The sequence below is a fragment of the Ixodes scapularis genome, unplaced genomic scaffold (assembly GCF_016920785.2).
Source record: "Ixodes scapularis isolate PalLabHiFi unplaced genomic scaffold, ASM1692078v2 PGA_scaffold1__304_contigs__length_218370807, whole genome shotgun sequence".
Classification (NCBI taxonomy): domain Eukaryota; kingdom Metazoa; phylum Arthropoda; class Arachnida; order Ixodida; family Ixodidae; genus Ixodes; species Ixodes scapularis.
Window position 1 is genome coordinate 217,562,087 of NW_024609846.1, and position 7,859 is coordinate 217,569,945.

General features: G+C 47.8%; 1 pseudogene; it reads right to left on the reverse strand.

The window, feature by feature from the left end:
- LOC115319772 overlaps window positions 1-7,083 on the reverse strand; it is a 50,264-nt pseudogene extending 43,181 nt beyond the window's left edge.
- Between the last annotated feature and the right edge of the window lie 776 nt (window positions 7,084-7,859).

Here is a 7,859-nt window from a genome sequence, read left to right on the forward strand (position 1 = left end):
TGGCAAAGTTACGTCTAGATCACGTGAGCCTGTGAGCACCTCATAGTTAATAAAGGTATTATTCTCACCAATAGTTTACACAAAAAGCCCAGATAATTTTATGTTTAACACATACGCTCGCAGCATCAGGTAGAAATATATTGGCCATTAATGTCATTATGTACACACAAATATGGGCTACATTAGTGTCAATATGCGAACATAAAATACATTCATCCTCTTTTAGCCCATTGTTATTTTTGCATGCAGGCTAATGACTAAAGTAATAGAAAAAAACGCCTACCTTTGCTTATTTCAAGCTGAATGAGCACAGTACGAGCACACATTCATATCCCATAATGACCAATGTGTGACGCATATTAAATATATCAGACTAGCAATAATAGTGGACCGGAAGTTTCTCACCTAGAGCATGAACCAGTGCTGCCACACCTCAAAGACAGGCTGTTCTTTAAACAGATTTGCAGTATTTTTAAATGAGAAGCCCACAACATAGGTCCCAGAAAGTACCCTTTCTCAAAAAGGCGTATTTTCAGCCTGAATTGTCTCTTAAAGGCTAGTGCCAGCGAGCAGAGTTACAGATCATATGAAACATGTACTGGATAATTCTGAATCGAGGAGGCATTTAGCAATACAGGTGGCATATCCTTTTTCCACCAAGGTGTGTGGTTAGAAAAATATGAAAATGGGGAGCCTCGCAAGGTGCTGCGAACAGTTTATTCAGATATTAATCAGGCTTCAGAGTTTGGAACATAATCAGTCAGCAGGTTCAATGAACTTAGGTACCATGTCCACACATTTGTAACGGCACGCAGTGAATCAAGAAAGTAACAAAAACAGCAACCTGGCCAATTTGCCATTTGGCAGCTGCATCTCGAAACTGCGGGACAGTTTGAAAAGTTGCGTGCTAATTACCTAGAAACAAAAGTGATGGTAAACATTGCTTAATGTGGCAACATGCCTTGCCTATTTGTACAGGCACTTGTGTAAGCTTAATCTATTCCCTGTAATTCCTGTAAAGATTAGAATCTACATTTAGGTTTTCCTTTAGCTTCAACAATCTTCGATCACATTTTAGTAGGAATAGAGGCTGTGCACAATTGACATTTGGGGATTTTTAGAATGCTTACGGCCCATAGTGTGAGTTATTACAATAATAGATGACCTCAGAAGCTTAAAGTGATTTCTGAGATTGTCTATCTGTTGTGATAACTCATTCTACGGGCCATGAGCTTCCTAAAAATTCAACAATTAATATTATGCATTGCCTATTTAGTATTTTCCTATCAAAACGAGATCAAAGACCGCGACATACTCCTTTTTGAGCGGAAAAATCCTCCTGAGATGGGTGGTGCAGACTCCAGCAGCAGCACCAGCAGGGTGACAAGGGCGCTTGTCAGCCAATTGCGAGCGACGGCATCCCCCGTCGATTGATTTGAGTGAGAAACCAGCGCGCGCATGGATTGATCATGGTGCGGACTGCCTCTAAGACTTTTTGGGCTAGCTACTTAATCTCTCATCGTTGGAGTTAGATATAGCATGTAAGCGAGCAAGAAAATGTCTCCCGCAATTATTACTAGCACACGCGCTAGGGGATAGACGAGCAGGCACATCACTCTTCCTGAGGAAGGCGAGGTGAAAACTGTAGTTTGCATGTATTCCTATTGTCACAGGGCTAATAAGCGGTTTCGTCTTCTACAATATATAATATAACAATATCAAGCATCTTGAAAAACTTCTTTAGTGTCCCTTTAAAGGCCAAAATACTTTACAGGCTTTCCACTTGTTCGTACTTCCGTCTCTTCTATATCATCCCCACATCTCTCCCTTCAACAACCGGCTCCCCTTCACAGATTAAGAGAGGAGGTCGCTAAGACGATTAGCTCCCCTGCAGTGGACCAAGGTCGAGTGTTGGTCTTTAAGGGAAGGGAACAGGTAAAATTTGTAAGAATGTTGATCTGGCAGTATTTTCATTACTTATTTATGTAACAGACACTTAAGAATATAACAAAGCCAATAAGGAGCTATGTGGACCAGCAGTTGATTTTTCTCCGTAAGTGGCACAGAAGCATAATGACTTTTCGATATAAATTCAGACAAAATGTGGATCTTGTGGCCTAAAAACTCAAAACTGTAGATAAGTAGATTTTTTGGTTGTATATTATTCTCTGAATTGTGAGTGCACAATAAGAAACTTCCAGAAATAAAACTACCTCCACTGCATTACACATTCATATGCCAAAAACAAAAGCTTCGGCCAGAAATAGAAGAGGGAATGTTCAATAGTGTAAAAAGGAAATGCATGAAATGGATGAAGATTAACATAGGCACACTTGCATTTATCAGTCTTTTTTCGGATGCAATGTGAAAGGTAGAAACACTTGAAATACATAGAATATGATACATAAGAGCTCCAATATAAGACATGTCATCATACATAAGGTAAAGCCTCGCAAGCGGATGACTGTTTGTGGGATTAGCGTAGAAATTGCAAAGTGCCGAAATAATATTTGATGTCAATTATTGGACTTACACGATGATCCTATGACTCTGCATGGGTGCAAAGCCCAGCCAGCAGAGGGCTCTTCGCAATCTTTGACAGCCTATCTCAGCCTGTTGCCTCTATACGGTGGTCAAGCTGTGTGGTCACATTTACACCAATTGGATGGGATTACTGACAAAGCATCATAATCCTCCTTGAAATTAACAACATGATACATTATCTGGAAAGAAGTATACTATTTACTTTCTAAGCTATTTCTGAAAAAATTCGCCGCTCAGAAGACATACACCAGAGGGATACTGTTACACATGCAAGTAAGTGAGAGAAACAAAAGCATAGGAGCCCGTCCATGTGACAAGCAGGCACATTTGCTTTTGATGTCTTTCATGCTCCACAACGAGTACTCTGCTGAAAGACTTGACGCCTTGAAGATTCCAAGCTCACAGGAGGGCACTACACGGATGCACAGGTTATCAAGTGCTCTGAAAAACTGGCCACAGATGCGGTGCTCCCCATTTTCTTGTAAAAAGTTCCTGATGAGGACCACATTTCCATCCTTCAGCTGGACACGGTTGTTGGACGGCATGACAGAAAGCCGTGTGCCCTCCAAAGTGTGTTCAAAGTACTGGCTTCCCAGGAAGTTTAGAGGCGCTGGTCCATCAAGGTGTTGCTTTAGCTTAGCTGGGCTTTGTTCTGCAGAACTCGGCGTGGATGCGGAGACGAGCTCTGACTTCCGCTTGATCACTTGTTGCAGAGCCAAGGCAGGCCCCCTCACCAAATCCTCCAGCTTCCCAAGGAAGTTTTCAAAAGGAAACGCTGAAAATGTGTCCACGGGGCCAAACTGCCGGACATCCTGTGCCAGGTGAATCAAGGAGTGGATGTTGTATACATAGATTTCATTCCCGTACAGGGTGCCAGCCTCAGAGACAAACCGTCTCAACAGAGACTCCAAGATGCAAGATCTGTGCAAGTGCAAACTTGGGGCTGGCTAGTATAGACATGGCAATATGCTGAGCTTCATGAAGTGCGTGTAGAACTGCTTCTCCAGATGTTTCCGGAGAAGCGCTGGTCCAAAGTAGAGCATAAAACTGCGGAACCCGGCCGCTTTCCAGTGCTCTCGCTCATTCAGCGAGCATGGCTTGCAGTTGAACTTGCAGGAACTCTGTGCCTGGAATGGTAGCAGTCGTTCCGAGATCTCAAGTTGGGATCTGATAGGAAGCTTAGAAACGGATGGTGTTGATGATGTCCAGTACTGAACGAGCAGTTTCTACATGACACCTAGACAGGCTAGGTGCATATAGTCAAGTAGAAACCTGCTGATCAGACCAACACCCAGTGTCAAATGTGGTGAAGTGCCACAATGATGGTCAACATTCACCCGATCTCTAAACTCTTCGTCGGTGCGCAGTGGGGCATCGACATCTGGGAACATGATTCTCTCGCCATCATGCTTCCCTTTTTGAGCGGATTTTTCACATCCGAAGTATGCCATGTGTAATTTACGCTCTTGAGGTATGCCCTGGCTGGGGCATCGCCGACGAAGGAACGAAGCCTTACTTCATACACCTTGCTGCTCAGACGGATGCCCTGGGTCATAAATGTTCCCATTTCTTCTACGAACTTTTCATGAAGATATTGACATCATCAGGTTTGGAGTCTCCTTCGTAGAGAGCAGCAAGAGAAGGGGTCTGTCCACCGCTTTCCTTGACTGAAACAAGAATCGGCCAAGACTGCTTTTGCGAACTTCTAGCGATGGGAAGTCCATCCAGACTGACGGAGAGAGAGAGAGTATGGAGCACTCTGCAGGTAGGCACCCTGCTGAAACTTCACCCTATTGGAAAAACGTACAAGAAACAAACCTGGTGCTTGTACAGTTCTGGCATGACACCACCATAATTTCTTGTTATTATGGATGCAGCTAGTTTGGTTTGGCGTGCTGCATAACTGGAGATACCGGCACCGCTATGGCTCCGTGTCTGTCTATACTGGCAGCCAGGTTGCTTACCGATATGATTCGTTGTGGCTGGTATGATTTTGCGTCCGATGACGTAGGCGACCGACATCTTTCCACCACAAACGCTTATACCGCAGGACCACCGGTATAACCAAATCATACATGCAGAAAGACGACCGACATATTCCAACAAAAACGTACATCGTTTACCACCGGTATCGTTACATACACCATACATGTCGAATAGAACATAAGCCGCGTTTACATGAATGCGACTTATTCGCATTGAATCCAGTTGCCGCATTCAATATACGGTCATGTAAACAGCATAATGCGCAAAGAAGGTGCATCGCATTAAGGTCGCTGGACAGAGGTGGATCGAGATGGCGAGTGCGCATTCATTCAACCCATGTAAACGGAGGACGCATTGCATTTTGGAACGGGGAGGATTATCGGAAGGCGCTCGCTGCGGGAGCGAGTGAACAGCTGAGAACATGGCGGCGGCCAACCTCGTCGGCGGCGCGGTGAGCGGTCCCACAATTTTTTTCCCGAGAACAAATGCAAGCTTTTATTGAGATCATAAGTAAGCGGAATATAGCGGAGCTGCTCGGTGAGGGCGGCCCGTCCAAACCTTTGCGAAGTACGACTTGCGCGTCCGAAGGGGTCACAAAGGCTTCGGTGCAAGCACGAACGACACCGAGAGCTCCGAGCACTGTAGAGCACTGCATGGTAGCGCAGAACGAGCAGCTCCTAACTCGGTGCCATTCCTGGCTGCGCAAGAGCGTCTCGGACTCGGGGTCCGGTTGGTCCGGTCGCGATCAGCGACGTCTGGCGCGGCAAAACGCGGAGGCTTCCTTAAAGCGTGCGCACACACGTTGCCTCTCGTTCAGAGTGAACCGGCGGCCCGGCCTGGAGTCCTAAACGCCTAGGTTTTGATGCTTCTTCCGTCCAGCAACTTCTTCCACAGCACCGAAGACAGCGGGCACGATCTTTACGTTCACTGAATGCGTCGAAAGGCCTCCACGGGCGATGCACCGGAAAACGTGGAGCGGCTGGTGCCGGAACGGAACTGCATAACTTCGAGCTTTGAGTCAACGTGCAGGGCAACAAACCGATCGTGACACAAAGCCGCGGATACCGCATCGCCGGTCGAGAGCGGCTAACGGCCCGTTGTTCGTATCGTGGGCCGTGACTCGTACTCGGCCAACTCGGCGTCTTTTCGTGGTTCCTCTCGTCGCAACCAGCTGAAACCCCACGATTCCTCCACGATTCCTCAACCGATACCGGCGTCGGAGAAAAGCGAAACCGAAACGTAAAGCTTCCGCCCGGTGGCTTCCGCTGCCGCGGCCTTTCTAACTTCCCGGCTTCCACGCTTCCGTTCGTCGCGGAGATTGCGACGTAGCGGTTTTGGCGTCGCTGGCTCGTTCTACGTTTTACGGGACAGATGTTTTACGGTCCATTTCTACTGCGTCTCTGGCTCTCAACTCGACGGCGCCTCTTATAGTTCAACCAGGCGTGGTCAGCCGGGGTCAGCACAACGCGGCCGGCTCGACTCGTCCGATCGCCGGACCACAGGCGACTTCCAAGTTCGGCCGTGAGGCCTAGGATCCGAAGGCCTCTGTCTCCGGAAAGCGGTAAACGAATCTCGTCCCGTTTTCGTTCTACTTTTAAATTACGTGAGGTTCGCTACAGTGGAACCATGCGTGCCAAGTGTTCGTGACACTTTTGAACTAGAATAATTGGGCTTCATTGAGGTTTGTCATTTACCGAAAATGTAAATCGAGCAATGAACGAGGAGGCATGCTTGAAAATGATGTATGTACGATGTTAACTTCTATCTGGGCGCCTTCAAAAAAAGTCAAGACTGATTACGGTTGGATGCGAGGCTGATCCCAATGCAATGGTAAGCACTTAAAGCGCCTTTCTGAACGGCATGTAAGCAATATAGCGATCAACGAGACGAGCGACGGCGAGAAGCTACGAGTGCCGGCGCCGAGCGATGAAGATTTCTCACTCTCGCTGCTTGCGCCGCTCGGTTCTTGGGCTTCTAGAAAACGTCGCTCATCGCCTTCGTCGCTCGCGCCAATCGCTTTCATAATGTGTGTCTCGTCGCGCGGCTGACTACCGTGTTCATTCAAATATAAGTCGACCTTTTTTTTTTTTTTTGGAAATCGTCATTAAAGAATTTCGACCTACATTCGCTACCAAATTTTGCGACCCTACCGCAGGCATGAAGCTATCGAGTCACCGAGCCGGCGTTGCCGTAGAGCCGCGCCGCTTTTTGTTTCAAAAAGCTTTTGGTGAGAAAAAGAAAACGAAGTGCCCCAGCTGTAAAACGCTGAATCTTGTGCCCCTGGAAAAACTTCATGAATTCCCGATCCTGATCCCAGGATTGACTCCAAATGGATAACAGGGTCAAACACCGTCTTCGGCAACCTAGGAATCCACTTCTTCAAGGCTCCGGACCTCGGAAAAACCTTAAAAGGTACCGTAAGCCCCTTGCAGCCGGTGCCACCGCCCTAAGATTCGCGAGGAATACGGCAGCCAGCGCCAACGACTCACTTACAGCTGCGATAAAAGCTCGCACCGCACCGCATACCATCAGCGCCGTTATCGCCACCGCCATGTCAGTCACCGATCCAGCTGCCATTGCCTCGTCACCTCAAAGCATGGAAACCTCCGAAGGCACGACTTCGCAGAAAGCAGTTGCACAGGCGCCTCGACAAACCACCGCAATGACTGTCATAATGAAAACCACCGACAATTTTAACCTTTCTACTATCCCGCTCATTGTGATTAGTAACCAGATACGTACGACTGCCCAACTCACCAAACAAGAACGGCTGGACACTTACATAAAGCTTCGGGCCCCGCAAAACTTGATAGCCATCGACACCTACCGCCCCACCGCTGCGGAAAAGATCATGGCTCTCCAGCACATTCCAATTAAAGATAAACTTCATCCGCTATCAACATACATAGCTAACGACCCCAACAACGCTCGGGCAGTAATTCACGGCATTCCTCTGAACGTCACCGATGCTACCATCAAAGAGGAACTCTACATCCAGGGCCAACGGATCATCAACTTCCGGTGGCTTGGCACGACGTACACTCTTCTCCTCACGGTAGAAGGGCCCTACCATCCCGCGGTACGCCATTTTTTCCTCCGGCGTCTAGAGGCTTAGCCCACCAAAACCACTGAACGAGCTATGTCTTTACTGCTTTAGCCTGCAACATCGCTCAGGTGTGTGCCGAAACCGAACTGAATATGTGTGCTGCGCCAAATGCGGCCAAAAGTTTCCGCCCTCCCAGATCCCGTCCGAGACCCCCCACGAGTGTGGCACCAAGTGCATAAACTGCCAGGGCGAACACGCTGCCACAGACCCTCAGTGCTCTCGC